The sequence below is a fragment of the Leptodactylus fuscus genome, chromosome 1 (genome assembly GCF_031893055.1).
Source record: "Leptodactylus fuscus isolate aLepFus1 chromosome 1, aLepFus1.hap2, whole genome shotgun sequence".
Lineage (NCBI taxonomy): Eukaryota > Metazoa > Chordata > Amphibia > Anura > Leptodactylidae > Leptodactylus > Leptodactylus fuscus.
In genome coordinates this window covers 96,163,430-96,185,113 of record NC_134265.1, presented here as the reverse complement: position 1 = coordinate 96,185,113, position 21,684 = coordinate 96,163,430, and positions in this window count along the sequence as shown.

The following is a 21,684-nucleotide window of genomic DNA, read 5'->3' as shown; positions in this document are numbered from 1 at the left end:
AACGGCAGGACAAACGTCGCCCGCCGTTCATGCCACTGCCTCTGCTCACAGTGCTGGCGATGCACTCCAGAGGACGAGCCAGGACATCACTTCATCTGCCTCCGCCACTTTGTTGACTTCTCCCTCATCCTCCCCTGTTTCTGTCTTATCTCCTTCTCCTGCACCATCAAAGGCACCATCAGGCGCTTCTTTACAACAACCCACCATCTCTCAGACATTGGAGCGCCGGCAGAAATACACCGCTAACCACCCACCCACGCAAGCCTAGAACGCCAACATCGCTAAACTGCTGGCCCAGGAGAGGTTGGCGTTCCGGCTTGTTGAAACTCCCGCCTTCCCGGACCTGATGGCAACTGTGGCACCTCACTATGCCGTCCCTAGCCGTCTCAACTTCTCCCGGTGTGGCGTCCCCGCCTTGCACCAGCACGTGTCACTCAACATCAGGTGGGCCCTTAGTTCCGCGCTTTGCTGCAAGGTCCACTTGACCACCGACACTTGGACAAGCGCCTGTGGTCAGGGATGCTGCAGTGCTTATCTTTAATGACAGGCAGGGTGAATGTGGTGGAGTCTGTTCCCCGGGTGCAAACTGGGGTGGCCTATCTCCTCTCCCAGGCTAAAATTCATGGCAGGAGTAGACTGAAACCCTACGACGCTGCAACCTCCACCACAGCTACTAGCGGCAAACGCTAAAACACTGGTGTGGGGAGACGTCAGCAGGCGGTGCTGAAGCTCATCAGCTTGGGGGACAGACAGCACAGTGCCTCCGAGGTCAGGGATGCCATCCTGGCTGAGATGGCATTTTTTTTTCCCTGCTACACCTGGGGCCTGGCATTTTTACGCCTGTGATAATGGCTGGAACCTGGTAGCGGCTCTGGAGCTTGCCAGCCTCCAACACGTTCCATGTTTGGCCCACGTCTAACCTAGTGGTGCAAAGTTTTTTAAAAACATACCCAAATGTACCGAAGCTACTGTTGAAAATGCGGCGCTTGTGCGCCCACTTTTGCAAGTGCACAGGAGTCGCTGCTAGCCTAAAAACACTCTAGCAAGGCCTACATCTGTCCAAACACAGGCTTTTGTCCGTCATTCACACACGCTGAAACCCTACAATACCATATCTTGAGCAGGGTGTGTGAGCTGCACAGACCTTTGATGGAGTTCCATCTACAAAACCCAAGGGTTCCTCAAAGTCAGCAACCAAAGTTTCTGCACCATGAGTTTCCAGGGGTGGCAGAGTTATGGCTAGGGGAAGAGGCATGGATAGGGATGATGTCTAGGGGCAAAAGCAGTGTGGATGTGGAGGCAAGCTAAGCAGGAAAAACTGGGGGTACAAGCTAAGGCATGGACTGGGGTGATGTCTAGGGGCAAAAGCAGTGTGGATGTGGAGGCAAGCTAAGCAGGAAAAACTGGGGGTACAAGCTAAGGCATGGACTGGGGTGATGTCTAGGGGCAAAAGCAGTGTGGATGTGGAGGCAAGCTAAGCAGGAAAAACTGGGGATACAAGCTAAGGCATGGACTGGGGTGATGTCTAGGGGCAAAAGCAGTGTGGATGTGGAGGCAAGCTAAGCAGGAAAAACTGGGGGTACAAGCTAAGGCATGGACTGGGGTGATGTCTAGGGGCAAAAGCAGTGTGGATGTGGAGGCAAGCTAAGCAGGAAAAACTGGGGGTACAAGCTAAGGCATGGACTGGGGTGATGTCTAGGGGCAAAAGCAGTGTGGATGTGGAGGCAAGCTAAGCAGGAAAAACTGGGGGTACAAGCTAAGGCATGGACTGGGGTGATGTCTAGGGGCAAAAGCAGTGTGGATGTGGAGGCAAGCAAAGCAGGGAAAATGGTGGCTAGAGGCAAAGGGATGTCCATAGGCAGCAAGGGCAAAGATGCAAAACTCTCCCGTTTCAAGAATTTTCCTGACTTGTTTCCCCACAAAACATTCCTGGGAGGAGGGCTGAAACACCACCCTCCTCCTCCTCCGCTGTTAGATTTACCCCAGCTACGAGCTGAAAACGCTGCAACACTGGTGTGGGGAGACGTCAGCAGGCTGGGCTGAAGCTCATCAGCTTGGGAGACGGACAGCACACTGCCTCTGAGGTCAGGGATGCCATCCTGGATGAGATGGCAATTTGTTTATCCCCACTGCCCCTGGGGCCAGGTTTTTTAGCTTGTTGGAGGGCTCTGGAGCTTGCCAGCCTCCAACACGTTCCATGCCTGGCCCACATGTTCAATGTAGTGGTGCAATGATTTTTAAAAACATACCCCAAATTAGCTGAGCTAAGGGTGAAAGTGCGGCACTTGGACACCCACTTTCCCAAGTCTACAGTACCTGGAGCTAGCCGCAATACACTCCAGCAAGGCCTACATCTGCCTGAAGCACCTACTGTTGTGCGAGGTCACCACACGCTCTAACCCTAGATACCGTATGTTCAGCAGGGTGTGTGAGCAGCAGAGACCTTTGATGGAGTACCAGCTACAAAACCCAAGGGTTCCTCAGAGTCAGCTCCCTCACTTTCTGCACCATGAGTTTCCATGGGTGGCAGACTTATGGCTAGAGGCACAGGCATGGATAGGGGTGATGTGTAGGGGCAAAAGCAGTGTGGATGTGGAGGCAAGCTAAGCAGCAAAAACTGGGGGTACAAGCAGCCGGTGACATCATCACTGACAAGCACAGCTGTCTGTCAGCTGACAGGCTGACTTTCACCAAAATGAACAGACAATGGATAGACTCATCATATACATGTCAGTTACATGACAAATTTAGTGCAATTTGCAAGTCCAAGATGGTTTGGAGATCTGCGGAGAGGAATCTCACCACCTCTTGCGGGTGCCATCATTTGGAAGGCAAGCCCTGGGCTCAGTGGGTGAGAGCAAGCGCAGGATAATCGTCGTTTGGCCTGGCGGCCACTGCCTCTTCCACTGTTGACAGGGCTGGCGCTGCAGTCCAGACCAGGAGCCAGGACACCTCCACATCTGCCTCTGACACTTTGTGGAGTTCACCCTTATCCTCACCTTTTCCTGCCATTTCTCCTTTTGCCCGCGCCATCATGCGCCTCTTCCCAGCAACTCCCCATCTCCCAAGCCTTTCATTTCATGCTAAAGTACAGCGCAACCCACCCACATGCCCAAGGCTTCAACGGCCTCATCTCAAGAAATCTGGCCCAGGAGATGTTGGAATCCCGGCTGGGGGACACTCTGCCCTTTTTGGGCAGAGTGTCTACTGCGCCACCGCACTGTGCCGTCCACACCAGCACTTTCCCCCAAACATGAGGCGGTCCCTAAATTCAGCGCTTAGCCCTAAAGTTCCATGTGACCAGTTACGAATGGACAGGTGCATGCGGACAGGGACGCTACCTTTCAATTTGGGCACAGTGGTTGAATGTAGTTGAGGCGTGGACCGGGTCGCAAAATGTGGTGGCCTGACTTGTCTCCCCACACAACATTCCTGGGAGGAGGGCTGAAACACCACCCTCCTCCGCTGTTAAATTGACCCCAGCTACGAGCTGGAAACGCTGCAACACTGGTGTGGGGAGACGTCAGCGGGCCGTGCTGAAGCTCATCAGCTTGGGGGCCAGACAGCACACTGCCTACAAAGTGAGTCATGCCATCCTCGATGAGACGGCAATGTGGTTTTTGCCACTGCACCTGGGCCCAGGCATGTTGTCATGTGTGATAATGGCCGTAACCTGGGATTGGCTCTGTAGCTTGGCAGCCTGCAACATATTCCATGCCTGGGCCACGTTTTTAACTCATTGCTGCTAATCTTTTGAAAAAGGTACCCCAATGTTCCTGAGCTACTGGTGAAAGTGTGGCGCTTGTGCGGATAGTTTTTAAAGTGTATAGTTGCCGCTGCTAGCCTCTATGCACTCCTACAACGCCTGTACCTGCTGGAACAACGGCTGTTGTGCGACGTCTCCACACTGCTGGCACTAAACATATCATGTGTTGAGCAGAGTGTGTGAGCAGCACAGACCTTTGATGTAGTTCCAACTCCAAAACCCTCGGGTTCGTCAAAGTCAACTCCCTCAGTTGCTCAACCATGAGTGGCCATGGGTGGCAGACTTATGTGAAATCCCATCCCATCCATTGCACTGGACACGAAACATTAGCATGCGCTCAGCACAACTTCGGATATGGCAGATGCGTTAAGCAGGGTGCAGGGTACAACACAGACCAGGCCCGAGCACCAGGAACAGGTGTTAGAAATACTGCAGCATCTGCCATTTCCTTCCAATTTTGGGGTTTTGGACCCGCCACCGACTTGTCTGGACCTAAGTGGGGATCATGAGACACAGTTGCCATCAAGGCAAGCTGTGGTCATGTGCGGTTTGCAGTAAGGGGGCAGTGCGCAATTGGAAGAGGAGTTGGTGGATGACGAGGCCACCGACCCCACATGGACAGGGGTGATGTCTAGGGGCTAAAGCAGTGTAGATGTAGAGGGAAGCTAAATCAACAAAAAACCTGGGTAGAAGCAAAGGCATAAACTGGGGTGATGTTTAGGGGTGAAAGCAGAGTAGATGTGGAGGGAAGCTAAGCAGCAAAAACAGTGGGTAGAAGCAAAGGCATGCAAAACTCTACCCTGTTGGAAGACTTATTCCTAGGTCTGGAACACGTTAATGGCCCCCCTGGACAAATTACTGCCACTCAGGGGCCTAGTGTCACCAGGAGGGACAAGTATAGGCGCATGTTGTGGGAATACCTGGCCGACACCAGCTCTGTCCTCTCCGATCCCTCTGTGCTCTACAGCCTAAACTTATTTTCTCATCTTTTTTTCTGAACTGCACATCTCTTGCCTGCTTCCTTTGGGATCTTAGAAATGGTGGTCCACTTCCACAGATGGTAACTTCAATAGACAGTGTAACGGGAGTAGCTGAGGGATCGCTGTCTTAACCACTTTTTGGCACAAAATTAACTTCCAAAGCCAAATATGGTGCAAGTATATGATGCAAGGACACCTACACACCTATCTCTGACACATTGGGGAGTTCACCCTCATGCGCCCTTTTGGCCTGCACCATCATGCGCCTCTTCCCAGCCACTCCACATTTCCCAAGCTTTTCATTGCAGGCAGAAGTACAATACAACCCACCCCCATGCCCAAGCCTGTAACAGCCTCATCGATAAACTGCTGGCCCTGGAGATGTTGGTGTTTGTTTATGCTTCTGGAGACCCAGGCCTTCCGTCAGCAGATGGCAGCTGGGGCACCTCCCTATGCTGGGCCTAGCCGTTACTACTTCTCTTGGTGTGCTGTCTCTGCCTTGCGCCTGCATGTGTCCCATAACATCAGTCGGGCCCAGAGCTCTGCGCTTTGCTGCAAGGTCCACTTGACCACCGACACATGGACAAGCGCCTGTGGTCAGGGATGCTGCAGTGCTTATCTTTAATGACAGGCAGGGTGAATGTGGTGGAGTCTGTTCCCCGGGTGCAAACTGGGGTGGCCTATCTCCTCTCCCAGGCCAAAATTCATGGCAGGAGTAGACTGAAACCCTACGAAGCTGCAACCTCCACCCCAGCTACTAGCGGAAAACACTGTAACACTGGCATGGGGAGATGTCAGTAGGCCGTGCTGAAACTGATCAGCTTGGGGGACAGACAGCACAGTGCCTCCGAGGTCAGGGATGCCATCCTGGCTGAGATGGCATTTTTTTTTCCCTGCTACACCTGGGGCCTGGCATTTTTGCGCCTGTGATAATGGCTGGAACCTGGTAGCAGATCTGGAGCTTGCCAGACTCAAACACGGTCCACGCATGGCCCACGTTTTCCAACTTGTTGGTGCCATGTTTCTTTGAAACCTACACCATTGTGCCTGATATACAGGTCAAAGTGGGGCCATTTTCGTAAGTGAGAACTAGCCTCTGCTAGGCAGAAAACATTCAGAGCACACTCCTCTCATCTTCGCACCGTTGGCTGGCGGAGGAAGACGAGGGGGTTGGAGTGGCATCTGATGTCCCTATCCCACACGAGGCTAGAGGGTGCACTTCAGTGCATCCCATTGCTTCACCACAAATGGTGTGAAGGGGAGTGGAAAATGGAGGAAATGGAGAGTGACCCTTACAGTTGGGGCCAGCAAAGGCATGCCAAGTAACACACTGGCACACATGGCTGACTTCATCTTGGGTTGCTTTTCAACACATATTTCACATCATGAAGAACAAATAATACTGGATTTTTTCAAGCCTCGAACCCCGGTCTAGGTCTAATGTCTGTTCCTTTCTTATATTAGGGGAGAGGGAAAAAAAATTACTTCAGTGATACGTTTAGCGTACATAGACTGACTATTAATGTGTATCCCACTTAGTGTTGTTAGGGTTACACACCGTCACAACCTGGCTAAAGCTTCTATAGCTGTTAATAAAGTCAACATAACTTTACGGTATCCAAAAAGACAGCTGGTACCGACAGAGAGCAAGACAAATGTCACCCAAAGCTGTGAGCTCTGAACACCCACAGTGACTTTGGCGTCATCATCATTATAAGGGAGCGGGTGGTAATAAATAACTTGGCAGTGCCTAAAACCCAAAAAGCTTATACAACTATATTTACATTAAGATACACAAATGAAACTTTTCAGTAGCATGTCATGAGACAAGCTGATAAGCTCTTCCTTTGTGCAGTGCTATTTGAAAGTTAAACGCTGCCTTTATTTTAATTCTGGAGAAGGTGCAGACATTAGATTTAGAACATGTTGTCTTCATTGTCCAAATCCTCTATATAGGTAACGTGTTTTTCGGGCCGAGCTGTCTGGGAACGAGCTGGTGCAGCACTGACAACCTGGGTGAATATGGCAAGAGCCTGAGATGTAGGGTGAATGAATCCCCAAATTATTTGTGGAATTCCCAGTGAGACAATGGCACTGTATACCAGTATTAAAAATTGTGGGTGCACATAACCCCCATATATTCTTTGAATTCCCAGTGAGACAATGGAACTGTATAGCAGTATTAAAAATTGTGGGTGCACGTAACCCCCATATATTCTTTGAATTCCCAGTCAGACAATGGCACTGTATAGCAGTAGCAAAAATTGTGGGTGCACGTCACCCCAATATATTCTTTGAATTCCCAGTCAGACAATGGCACTGTATACCAGTAGTAAAAATTGTGGGTGCACATAACCCCCATATATTCTTTGAATTCCCAGTCAGACAATGGCACTGTATACCAGTATTAAAAATTGTGGGTGCACATAACCCCCATATATTCTTTGAATTCCCAGTCAGACAATGGCACTATATACCAGTATTTAAAATTGTGGGTGCACATAACCCCAATATATTCTTTGAATTCCCAGTCAGACAATGGCACTGTATACCAGTATTAAAAATTGTGGGTGCACATAACCCCCATATATTCTTTGAATTCCCAGTGAGACAATGGCACTGTATAGCAGTAGCAAAAATTGTGGGTGCACGTCACCCCAATATATTCTTTGAATTCCCAGTCAGACAATGGCACTGTATACCAGTAGTAAAAATTGTGGGTGCACATAACCCCCATATATTCTTTGAATTCCCAGTCAGACAATGGCACTGTATACCAGTATTAAAAATTGTGGGTGCACATAACCCCCATATATTCTTTGAATTCCCAGTGAGACAATGGAACTGTATAGCAGTAGCAAAAATTGTGGGTGCACGTAACCCCCATATATTCTTTGAATTCCCAGTCAGACAATGGCACTATATACCAGTATTAAAAATTGTGGGTGCACATAACCCCCATATATTCTTTGAATTCCCAGTGAGACAATGGAACTGTATAGCAGTAGCAAAAATTGTGGGTGCACGTAACCCCCATATATTCTTTGAATTCCCAGTCAGACAATGGCACTATATACCAGTAGTAAAAATTGTGGGTGCACATAACCCCAATATATTCTTTGAATTCCCAGTGAGACAATGGCACTGTATACCAGTAGTAAAAATTGTGGGTGCACATAACCCCAATATATTCTTTGAATTCCCAGTCAGACAATGGCACTGTATACCAGTATTAAAAATTGTGGGTGCACATAACCCCCATATATTCTTTGAATTCCCAGTCAGACAATGGCACTATATACCAGTATTAAAAATTGTGGGTGCACATAACCCCAATATATTCTTTGAATTCCCAGTCAGACAATGGCACTGTATACCAGTATTAAAAATTGTGGGTGCACATAACCCCCATATATTCTTTGAATTCCCAGTGAGACAATGGAACTGTATAGCAGTATTAAAAATTGTGGGTGCACGTAACCCCCATATATTCTTTGAATTCCCAGTCAGACAATGGCACTGTATAGCAGTAGCAAAAATTGTGGGTGCACGTCACCCCAATATATTCTTTGAATTCCCAGTCAGACAATGGCACTGTATACCAGTAGTAAAAATTGTGGGTGCACATAACCCCCATATATTCTTTGAATTCCCAGTCAGACAATGGCACTGTATACCAATATTAAAAATTGTGGGTGCACATAACCCCCATATATTCTTTGAATTCCCAGTCAGACAATGGCACTATATACCAGTATTAAAAATTGTGGGTGCACATAACCCCAATATATTCTTTGAATTCCCAGTCAGACAATGGCACTGTATACCAGTATTAAAAATTGTGGGTGCACATAACCCCCATATATTCTTTGAATTCCCAGTGAGACAATGGCACTGTATAGCAGTAGCAAAATTTGTGGGTGCACGTCACCCAAATATATTCTTTGAATTCCCAGTCAGACAATGGCACTGTATACCAGTAGTAAAAATTGTGGGTGCACATAACCCCCATATATTCTTTGAATTCCCAGTCAGACAATGGCACTGTATACCAGTATTAAAAATTGTGGGTGCACATAACCCCCATATATTCTTTGAATTCCCAGTGAGACAATGGAACTGTATAGCAGTAGCAAAAATTGTGGGTGCACGTAACCCCCATATATTCTTTGAATTCCCAGTCAGACAATGGCACTATATACCAGTATTAAAAATTGTGGGTGCACATAACCCCCATATATTCTTTGAATTCCCAGTGAGACAATGGAACTGTATAGCAGTAGCAAAAATTGTGGGTGCACGTAACCCCCATATATTCTTTGAATTCCCAGTCAGACAATGGCACTATATACCAGTAGTAAAAATTGTGGGTGCACATAACCCCAATATATTCTTTGAATTCCCAGTGAGACAATGGCACTGTATACCAGTAGTAAAAATTGTGGGTGCACATAACCCCAATATATTCTTTGAATTCCCAGTCAGACAATGGCACTGTATACCAGTATTAAAAATTGTGGGTGCACATAACCCCCATATATTCTTTGAATTCCCAGTCAGACAATGGCACTATATACCAGTATTAAAAATTGTGGGTGCACATAACCCCAATATATTCTTTGAATTCCCAGTCAGACAATGGCACTGTATAGCAGTAGCAAAAATTGTGGGTGCACGTAACCCCCATATATTCTTTGAATTCCCAGTCAGACAATGGCACTGTATACCAGTATTAAAAATTGTGGGTGCACATAACCCCCATATATTCTTTGAATTCCCAGTCAGACAATGGCACTATATACCAGTATTAAAAATTGTGGGTGCACATAACCCCAATATATTCTTTGAATTCCCAGTCAGACAATGGCACTGTATACCAGTAGTAAAAATTGTGGGTGCACATAACCCCCATATATTCTTTGAATTCCCAGTCAGACAATGGCACTGTATACCAGTATTAAAAATTGTGGGTGCACATAACCCCCATATATTCTTTGAATTCCCAGTGAGACAATGGAACTGTATAGCAGTAGCAAAAATTGTGGGTGCACGTAACCCCCATATATTCTTTGAATTCCCAGTCAGACAATGGCACTATATACCAGTATTAAAAATTGTGGGTGCACATAACCCCCATATATTCTTTGAATTCCCAGTGAGACAATGGAACTGTATAGCAGTAGCAAAAATTGTGGGTGCACGTAACCCCCATATATTCTTTGAATTCCCAGTCAGACAATGGCACTATATACCAGTAGTAAAAATTGTGGGTGCACATAACCCCAATATATTCTTTGAATTCCCAGTGAGACAATGGCACTGTATACCAGTAGTAAAAATTGTGGGTGCACATAACCCCAATATATTCTTTGAATTCCCAGTGAGACAATGGCACTGTATACCAGTAGTAAAAATTGTGGGTGCACATAACCCCAATATATTCTTTGAATTCCCAGTCAGACAATGGCACTGTATACCAGTATTAAAAATTGTGGGTGCACATAACCCCCATATATTCTTTGAATTCCCAGTCAGACAATGGCACTATATACCAGTATTAAAAATTGTGGGTGCACATAACCCCAATATATTCTTTGAATTCCCAGTCAGACAATGGCACTGTATAGCAGTAGCAAAAATTGTGGGTGCACGTCACCCCAATATATTCTTTGAATTCCCAGTCAGACAATGGCACTGTATACCAGTAGTAAAAATTGTGGGTGCACATAACCCCCATATATTCTTTGAATTCCCAGTCAGACAATGGCACGGTATACCAGTATTAAAAATTGTGTGTGCACATAACCCCCATATATTCTTTGAATTCCCAGTCAGACAATGGCACTATATACCAGTATTAAAAATTGTGGGTGCACATAACCCCAATATATTCTTTGAATTCCCAGTCAGACAATGGCACTGTATACCAGTAGTAAAAATTGTGGGTGCACATAACCCCCATATATTCTTTGAATTCCCAGTCAGACAATGGCACTGTATACCAGTATTAAAAATTGTGGGTGCACATAACCCCCATATATTCTTTGAATTCCCAGTGAGACAATGGAACTGTATAGCAGTAGCAAAAATTGTGGGTGCACGTAACCCCCATATATTCTTTGAATTCCCAGTCAGACAATGGCACTATATACCAGTATTAAAAATTGTGGGTGCACATAACCCCCATATATTCTTTGAATTCCCAGTGAGACAATGGAACTGTATAGCAGTAGCAAAAATTGTGGGTGCACGTAACCCCCATATATTCTTTGAATTCCCAGTCAGACAATGGCACTATATACCAGTAGTAAAAATTGTGGGTGCACATAACCCCAATATATTCTTTGAATTCCCAGTGAGACAATGGCACTGTATACCAGTAGTAAAAATTGTGGGTGCACATAACCCCAATATATTCTTTGAATTCCCAGTCAGACAATGGCACTATATACCAGTATTAAAAATTGTGGGTGCACATAACCCCAATATATTCTTTGAATTCCCAGTCAGACAATGGCACTGTATACCAGTATTAAAAATTGTGGGTGCACATAACCCCCATATATTCTTTGAATTCCCAGTGAGACAATGGCACTGTATAGCAGTAGCAAAAATTGTGGGTGCACGTCACCCCAATATATTCTTTGAATTCCCAGTCAGACAATGGCACTGTATACCAGTAGTAAAAATTGTGGGTGCACATAACCCCCATATATTCTTTGAATTCCCAGTCAGACAATGGCACTGTATACCAGTATTAAAAATTGTGGGTGCACATAACCCCCATATATTCTTTGAATTCCCAGTGAGACAATGGAACTGTATAGCAGTAGCAAAAATTGTGGGTGCACGTAACCCCCATATATTCTTTGAATTCCCAGTCAGACAATGGCACTATATACCAGTATTAAAAATTGTGGGTGCACATAACCCCCATATATTCTTTGAATTCCCAGTCAGACAATGGCACTGTATACCAGTAGTAAAAATTGTGGGTGCACATAACCCCAATATATTCTTTGAATTCCCAGTCAGACAATGGCACTGTATACCAGTATTAAAAATTGTGGGTGCACATAACCCCCATATATTCTTTGAATTCCCAGTCAGACAATGGCACTGTATACCAGTATTAAAAATTGTGGGTGCACATAACCCCCATATATTCTTTGAATTCCCAGTCAGACAATGGCACTGTATACCAGTATTAAAAATTGTGGGTGCACATAACCCCCATATATTCTTTGAATTCCCAGTGAGACAATGGAACTGTATAGCAGTATTAAAAATTGTGGGTGCACGTAACCCCCATATATTCTTTGAATTCCCAGTCAGACAATGGCACTGTATACCAGTATTAAAAATTGTGGGTGCACATAACCCCCATATATTCTTTGAATTCCCAGTGAGACAATGGAACTGTATAGCAGTATTAAAAATTGTGGGTGCACGTAACCCCCATATATTCTTTGAATTCCCAGTCAGACAATGGCACTGTATACCAGTATTAAAAATTGTGGGTGCACATAACCCCCATATATTCTTTGAATTCCCAGTGAGACAATGGAACTGTATAGCAGTATTAAAAATTGTGGGTGCACGTAACCCCCATATATTCTTTGAATTCCCAGTCAGACAATGGCACTGTATACCAGTATTAAAAATTGTGGGTGCACGTAACCCCCATATATTCTTTGAATTCCCAGTCAGACAATGGCACTGTATACCAGTATTAAAAATTGTGGGTGCACATAACCCCCATATATTCTTTGAATTCCCAGTGAGACAATGGCACTGTATAGCAGTAGCAAAAATTGTGGGTGTATATAGCCCCAATTCTATTGCTAGGGGACTTGCAGGGTATTTCTGAGGTGAAGGTGGGGGGGCACACCGTTGGAACGGGGATTTGGGGTGTATATATGGGGTATACGGGAATACACTGTCAGTGTGTTCCATTCAGGATCCTGGGAAAGCTGGGTTGCGGCGATTGAGCCCGTCAGTGCCACGTTACACTGACAAGCTTCTCCCTGGAATTGAAGTTATATGTAAGCCCAATATATTCTTTGAATTCCCAGTGAGACAATGGCACTATATGGCAGTAGCAAAAATAGTGGGTGTATATAGCCCCAATCTTATTGCTAGGGGACTTGCAGGGTATTTCTGGGGTGAAGGTGGGGGGGCACACCGTTGGAACGGGTATCGGGGGTATATATCGGGTATACGGGAATACACTGACAGTGTATTCCATTCAGGATCCTGGGAAAGCTGGGTTGCGGCGATTGAGCCCGTCAGTGCCACGTTACACTGACAAGCTTCTCCCTGGAATTTAGCTCTTATAAGAGCTGTTGGTTGTCTTCTCCTTCCTATCCTAGCCTGTCCCTGCCTACCCAGAATCTAACCCCTAGCTAACTGGACGGAAACCTCCGTCCTCGGTGAATTGCAAGCTCAGAATGACGCGAAGCTGGGCGGCGCTGTTCTTTTAAATTAGAGGTCACATGTTTTCGGCAGCCAATGGGTTTTGCCTACTTTTTTCAACGTCACCGGTGTCGTAGTTCCTGTCCCACCTACCCTGCGCTGTTATTGGAGCAAAAAAGGCGCCAGGGAAGGTGGGAGGGGAATCGAGTAATGGCGCACTTTACCACGCGGTGTTCGATTCGATTCGAACATGCCGAACAGCCTAATATCCGATCGAACATGAGTTCGATAGAACACTGTTCGCTCATCTCTAATTATCACAGCTTATCTATTACCCCTCCTTGCTCAGAGCAAAACTCACAAACTAAAACAGGTTAGGGCAGGTTCACACCAGCGCCCAATCTCCGTTTTCAGATTTCCGTCTTCTGCCGACAGAAGACGGAAACCTGGCAGACAGTGTCTGGCCGTCAGCGCCTGTTTTTGTTTGTTTTTTAACCGGACCAATCCGGTTTAATCCAGTTAAAAAAAAACAAAAAAAAACGGTTTCGCCGCGGAGAGCACGAAACGCTCACAGGCGCTCATGGCCAGTCACTTTCCAAACCCATTCAGATGAATGGGTTTGAAAAGTGACTGAAGGTTTCCGTCTCCTGTTCAGTTTCTCGGGCAGGAAACGGAAACCTGCAAAATGGAGATCAGGCGCTGGTGTGAACCCGCTCTCAGAAAAAAAGTTTTAATAAATACATCAAAAACTAGCAATAAGTTTGTTTTAAACTATGTGTGTGACCACTTGTATTCCCAATGTACCACAACAGTATTTGTCTTAACTCATAAGCAGTTCTATTGTGATGACGGTGGAATTAGTCTTTATTCCTGGGATGTTGGTCAGCATGATATCACAATGCAGTTTGTTTTTATAGGTAGTTTAAATGTTGTCAAACTGGTGTTTGTCTTTTGCAGTGATGTTACATATTCTATTGTGTTTATGTCTAGGCTGCTTTATATTGGATTGATGCCACAATTCTGTGTATCTTATTGCTTGAGGAGTGTTCTATTCCTGCACTGTATTGTAATAATATCTCAATGGCATTTGTATTTTTGTGTTTGACTTCTATAGTGTGGTCTTTATTCCTTTACTGTGCGGTATTATGATGCTTTTATAGTTATACTGTGTTCTTTTCTGCTGACATCCTAGTGTATGTCATGATTCCTAAACTAAGTTTTATCGTGATGATGTCACAATAGTGTTTGGCTTTGCTCCCATTTTTTTTATTTTGGCTGTTGTGTTCAGGGGATATTTGGTGACGAATTTTGTAATGAGCTGTTATTAGGGAAAATCCATATATGTATAACAGTCCCAAGAAAAAAGTGGCACTATCGTAAGAATCCAAAGGTTGTAGGTATAGCTTACAATTTGAACATCATGCTAATATATGTGGTCAAATGTGGATCTTCAAGGTGGTGCTCAACAACCCCAAGAAAGACTGGCAATACCAAACTTGTAGAAGAAAGAAAGTGGGGGGGGGGGGCACTCACCCAGCTCATAGTGATTAAAACAAGTTGGGAGGAAGAATACAGCGGGGAGGAACGCCCCCCCCTCCCTCTGCTCACACAGCTCGTCCATAGACGAGTATTATCAGGAGGGGAGGGGGCATTCCTCCCCGCTCCACAGTACAACGCGATAGGCGCTGCTGGGCAGAAGGACGTCCCTGGCTAAGTGTCAGAAACGCCCTTCTGACTGTAAAGCCCTACAGTACCGGGACCGATAGCGCTTTACACTGGGCACAGATCGGGAAAGCCGATAGTGCGCTGAATTCAGCACACTGTCAGCTTTCCAGCAGTATATAAAACTGCATGTGCCCGATCTGATGAAAGGTCCTCTTTAAAACCTTGTTTCCTTTATTAGAACATAGTGATTAAAACAAGTTGGGAGGAAGAATTGACATACAGTGGCGTGGGCAACAGCTGTTTCGCGCCAGACCTAGTTTGACACATACTAGGCTTGAGAAAGCGCCGGGTCTGGTGCGAAACGGCTGTTGCCCATGCCACTGTATGTCAATTCTTCCTCCCAACTTGTTTTAATCACTATGTTCTAATAAAGGAAACAAGGTTTTAAGAAACGTCTTCGGCTGGGTGAGTGCTCTCCCTACTTTCTTTCTTCTACAAGTTTGGTAAAATCCATATATATTTGTATTGTAAATATGTAAAGCTGAAGCATTTAGCATAGAGGGATATGGTCACTCAAATGGCCGTATTTTCAGTTTTATACCGCCTAAAAAATTAGTTCTGGTATCATAAGAAAGTTAAGATTCTCAGATTTAACATGAAGTTCTAGCTAGAACATAAACTGAGATATCACTAGTTAAATTCACATTCGGGAATTTGAACTTAAGATGCAGCAATTCATGCTGAATATAAAATCACATTCCCTACTGTTTTTAAAGTAGTGATATTTTTCTTTTTATAGCTAGTGTTTCTACTAACTTTCTTGTGATACCAGAACCATTTTTCTAGGTGGTATGTAGCCGGAGATACAGCTATTTGAAGTGACCATCACCCTTTGATAAATGCTTCAGGTCTGCATGCTGCATTGAGTGTAGGAGTACAGACAGAGTCTCACTGGCAATGCTGAGCTAGGACATTGCTAATGGGAACTTTACAGTCTGATTTTTTTTTTTTTTTTTTTTTTGGGGGGGGGGGGGTTAATAAATGGAAGTTTGATAGGTTAATGAAGTATATTACAGAATGTTCACCATACAACCCTTGATAAAATTGCAAAAATAAAATGGGAATTACATTTTGCATTGTTCTATTGTGAAGGTTAAAATCATGTAATGTACGAAAAACATTGTTATCCTTCAAGGTTGAATTCTTATATAGTTGTTTACGTTTGAAACTGAAATACAAAATGGTGCCTGCACCCAGGATAAGACCCCATTGTATGCAAGTAACACATTCTTGGCTCACTGCCAGAACATATATGGAACTGCTTAAACTTCATCTCTTTGTGTGATTGAGATATACTAAAACAATCAGGAACGAACACAGATCTCTTTTCCTTTGTCTGCTGCTATTTAACCTCACGTTGTCTTAAATAAACTGCGTTAGTGCACATCCTCTCGGCTGAGAGAGGAACTAATACCAACATTGTGAGTGGTGTCATTTCCTAACTGCCTGGCACTCAGCCTTACTAATAAGGACAACAGTTACCCAGGATTATTGGTCATAAACACGGCCTCTGACCTTATCACTATAGTGATCATGCACAACAACCTGCCACTTAATTTATTTATACCATGGTTTATTATAAGAATATCACAATGATTTTGCCATAATAATACATAATTTATGGGCTGTTTAATTGACTTGATAATATTGTAATGGAAAACGTAGGCTATAGCTTCATGAGATGGTACCCACAGTGAAATGTATTTTTTCCATGTCTTACAGTCACTGAAGAAGATAGATCACTGCCAGTTGAGCCGAATGGCTCAATTAAATGAAGAGAAGAAACAGTTTACTTTACTGATGAGGAGGAGGTTGGCCCCAAAGGCTAGTCGTCTCTGTACTCTGGAAAGAGTCAGAGAAACCAGGAGTTTATCTACCATTACCTTTTCAGATCTGTCATCTGTCAAATCCAGCACTCAGAGTTTTGCTACTATGTCAACAGCATCTCGATACAAAAGAGAACAATCTGGATCCACAATGTCTTGTAGTACTGAATGGTATAATGGCAAGAGCCATATGAAAGTAAGTTATGTTGTAAGATTATATACTTTCTTTTGTTGCAGTTAGATGTATGTATAGCTTTAGATATATGGGAAATTATATTGTCAAGTGTACCTTCTGTATTGCATCTTTACGAGGAAAAAGTTGTCACTGTGTAGCAGCAAGTTCTATAGAATCAGTGTATTATTACATAGATATACAAACAGATAAAATTCACTGCTGTTCTATTATTGCAAATGATATTCATTCATTCTAGTTTTCTATGCTATACATAATAAATATATAGATTTTTGTTATTTACCATATATACTCGAGTATAAGGCGAATTTGTAAGCACAGTTTTTGTGCTGAAAAAGCCCCCCATGGCTTATACTCGAGTCAGCAAAAAAAAAAAATTTGACCAGCCGCAAAAGTAATGTATAGAATCTCCCATAAAATAGTGAAAAAAAGAAGCTTTAAAAAAATAGAAAACTACTGTGAAACACATACACATTAGGTATCCCTGTGTCTGAAAGTGCCCGGTCTACTGAATATAGGGATCTGCAGTGCTCCTGTTCCGTTGGGAAGGGGTTAATAGGAACACTGCAGATACCCTATATTCAGCCAGGCTGAATTCCAAGTGTGTGGGGGGGGGGGAACCCAGTCCTCAAGCTCAGGGAAGGGGCAGACAGACAACCAAAACACCCCCCTCCCCTTCCCCAGCACCTACTGCACCCAAAAACCATTTTAATTTTTGAAATCTTCCAGTAGCTATTGCATTTCCCTCCCTCCGCTTATACTCGAGTCAATAAGTTTTCCCAGTTTTTTGTGGTAAAATTAGGGGGGTCAGCTTATATTCGGGTCGGCTTATACTTGAGTATATACGGTATCCTTTATTTATAGAACATTCATTGCATTGTTTTTTTTGTTTTTTTTTGTTTGTTTTTCAGGAATCCCAGTATTTCTTTGTTACTCTTCTACCAGCTGGAAGGGATCAGCATGGAAAGATGCCTAAACTAACAAGAAGTGAAAGATGCTTATCTGCTCTGCATTCAGAAAACATTGGCAAAACTATTTCCCGGGCAGCGTACAGGGTCAAATAAGAGGCTGAAAGAAATACAATTGCCTCAGTGAGAAAAGAGAACAATACACAGGAGAAAAACTGTCATATAATATTATAATTATCATATAATGCTCAGATTATCATTAACTGGTGCTATTGTATCCACAGTGATAAGAGTCAATGTCCTACACACCTGTACCCATACAAAGAACAGGCTGTCCCACATTTCACTGAATTAGTCTTGCTATTCAACTTATTCTCAAAGTTTCCAGATACAATAATAGCTTGTTTTGGTGTCTCTATTTGACATCTCGGATTCCACAGATCTATAGCTGGTTAAACACATGTACAGTGGAAAAAAGATCAGATTCATGCTCTATACAAAACTGAGCAGAATCTTGGACCTGTGTTTAATGGATAAGTGAGGGATTTTTTTTCCCTCAATGGGTGAATCTGGTGTGTGAAAAATTATCTGATATTCTGATTTGTGAAAAAACATAGGGCATGCTATACAGATCAGTCATGCACAAGACTAAGGAAGTCAGTAGTATGAATAGGCTGATAACTTTGATGCTATGACTTTCCAAAGACATTTCCTAAACAATGGGATCAACACTGAATTTCCTATTGTATTGGCTGATCCTGGCTAGCTGACAAAAAAAAACCATACTGAGAAATATTTAACGCATATTGAACACCAGTCTTCATATCCCTGGTGGAAAAGCTCCCTCATTTATAAGGAGGCACATGTCTCTTCATAAATGCTGTGAATAATCCACCTGCCCTTGCACTGGGAGCGAAACCTAAATCTACTTGTAACTGGCATAGATTTCACTGATCACTTCTGTTAGTAAACTGGTGTAAGTGATATTTAATGTGGCTCAGCTCCCATGCCACTTTCGCTCTTTTGAAAGTGGCGTGGGAGACACAAAAACATAATTATTCTCACAACTGGCACATACAAAGTCACAAATTTGAAGGTTACAATTTTTTTACACTACATATCTGGCCTAAATGAATAATACATCTCCCACATTGATTGGAGCTAATTTACATTGTCCTAATTACACAGGCTGATGCAAAGTAAATGGAGACGAACAATTGCTACTGTGATCATTCCTTCCCTTTGGTCTTCTTATGTAAGGAAGAAAAGGGACTCCCAACCCTGGATTTTGCCTCCTTCCTCTGGAGCTCCCTGATAGCAGCTTTTCTTAATTGAGTTAGTGGTGACTGTACCGCTGGGCACCTCCTTATTCTCTTGACCGAGAATTACATTTTATATGCTGTGAAGCTGTGATGGACATAGATAAGTGTTATTTCTATTATAATATTATTTTACTGTTTTCTCACATCCTCCCTCCCCCTTCCTTTCTTTTTGCCTGGCTCCCAGATCCAGTTGAAGCGACCTTGAGTTGTCGACGGAAAGAGTTGTACTTACTCATGTGGTGTGCAGTTGTTCTTATTCTTCAACTGTACACTGGTATTGTATATGTTTAATATGTATGATGTCACTCCTTCCATGTTATATTTATGGTCTGTTGTAGGAGCGTTATTATTTTCCCTGCATTCTTTTTCCTTTCCTGTATTTGAAAAAAAAAATTCTAAATTTTTAAATAATAATCTAATAAAAACTACATTTAAAATGAAATGTGGTCATTCCTTCCCTTTTGACCATACTGTTTATAGGCAGCACATCCCTGTTCACAAAGAATGATGTGCTAGCAATATAATCTAAGCCATGTATAAAAATGCAGTTAGCCAACAAGATTTCTGTCTTTATCTGAAATGATCCATACACAATGAGATAAACCACTTACCTGCAGAAAATTTTGTCTAGAATATTGTCTGAAGAAATGTGTTTCTTTATACGGGAGTGGATGACCAGACAAAAAGGGATTTTTATGTACTCACCTGAAAAATCCTTTTCACATTGTTTCACTGGGGAACACAGCACCTTGGGGTATAGACCTGGCCACTAGGAGGCGGACACTAGGGAAATGAAAAAAGTTGGCTCCGCCCACACAGGCTATACCCTCCCACTGACCGTGCACTCAGGCAGTTTTATACCACAGCAGTAGGAGAGAGTCCAAAAACAGGAATATGCAACCAACCACCTAAATTCATAACGAATTCCAACGAAAAAATCACGTATAAACAAATACAACGGGTGGGACCTGTGTCCCCCAGTAAAACAACGAGAAAAGGATTTTACAGGTGAGTACACAAAAATCCCTTTTTCTTGCAATATTTCACTGGAGGACATAGTAACCATGGGACGTCCAACAGCAGTCCCAGAGGGAGGGAAAAAACTTAGACAACCTTGCGAGCCCTGGTCGCATGAGCCATCACACGGGAAGGCGAATCCCTGCCCTTTAACTGTAAGGCTCTCTACGACAGACCGAATCCACCTAGAGATGGATATCCTGGAAGAGAAAGGCCATTCTTAGAGTTCCCTGGAAATCACAAAAGAGCATCAAAGAACGGTTCCGTGAGAGCTAGTCAATCCAGCCGCCTGGACACATCTCAGCGGTGCGTGGTGCCCACGAGGATGCTTAGGTTCTGGACAAAAAGACGGCAAGACGATGTCCTCATTGACAAAAAAAGGAGGACACCACCCCAGAAGCAAAGAAGGTGGAGGACAAAGAACAACCCTATTCCCTGAGAAATCAAGAAGGGATACTGGCGCAGAAGTAGCCAGCTTAGAACCCTACAAGTAGAAGTGGTTGCCACAAGAAAGCAAACTTGCTTTAGAGGCTCAAGGAGGAGCCTAAGGTACCTCAAGAACGAGGCAAAAAAATCAAGGATCACAAAAGCCAGTAAGGAGGGACACCATGAGTCCTGCTCTAGAAGAACGGTCTTACTTGAGTAAGGACAACCAGGGCCACCGGAAGAAAAGAAACACAGATATCTGACCTTTCAGAAAAAAAACAAGAGTCTGATCCAATCCAGACTGAGAAAAACCTGGATCCTGGGCAAAGAAAAAAGGACCACAGACTTCAGCTCCGCACCAGCGGACATAAGACTACCAAAAGTGATCCCACTTTAGCTGATTGTAGCTCCCTGGCCTAGAACGTAGACTGCAATAACAGTCTCAGAAAGACTCACCCTCAACAGTCTCGTCAATAAAACTGGCAAACGTAAGGTGGAGTGGAATCTTTGAGAGAGCAAATCCTCTCGCCGAAAAGCAAGTCCGGGGAGTCTGCCAACAGAACTATGAAGACTGTGAAATAGCCTAGATGAGGTCAGACTGGAGCTACCCGGATAACAGGAATCCTCATCCTGAGTTCCTGAGGAACTTAGAAGGAGTGAGAAAGGGAGGAACAGAAACAGAAGCTGAAAACCTCCACCAGAGAGTCCAAAGGCGTTGGCACAAATTCCTGAGGATCCTTGCGCCTAGCTGTATACAGGGACCTTGTGGTTAAAAAACTGGTAGTCTGAATTGCTGAGAGAGCAGTGACTGAAAATTCTTCCCACCTCAGGGAGCAGGAGACCTCCGGAAGCCACCAGGCGCTTGGTTCCGCCCTGGGGATTCAATAAGGCGATGGTGGTGTAATAGCCAAACTGAAGTGAGCCGGCCAACCCTCAGGGTGCCGATCTCGACAGATGGCCCCCCGATACAACAGATTGATTGGAGGGAAGATCCCCCGGACCATAGTTCCAGAACACTCTGGACTCTGAACCCTGCCTCCTCCAGAAAAGCTGGCGGAAATGACAACTGCCAGAGGACAAGAAGGGGAACATACTCACCTATGTTC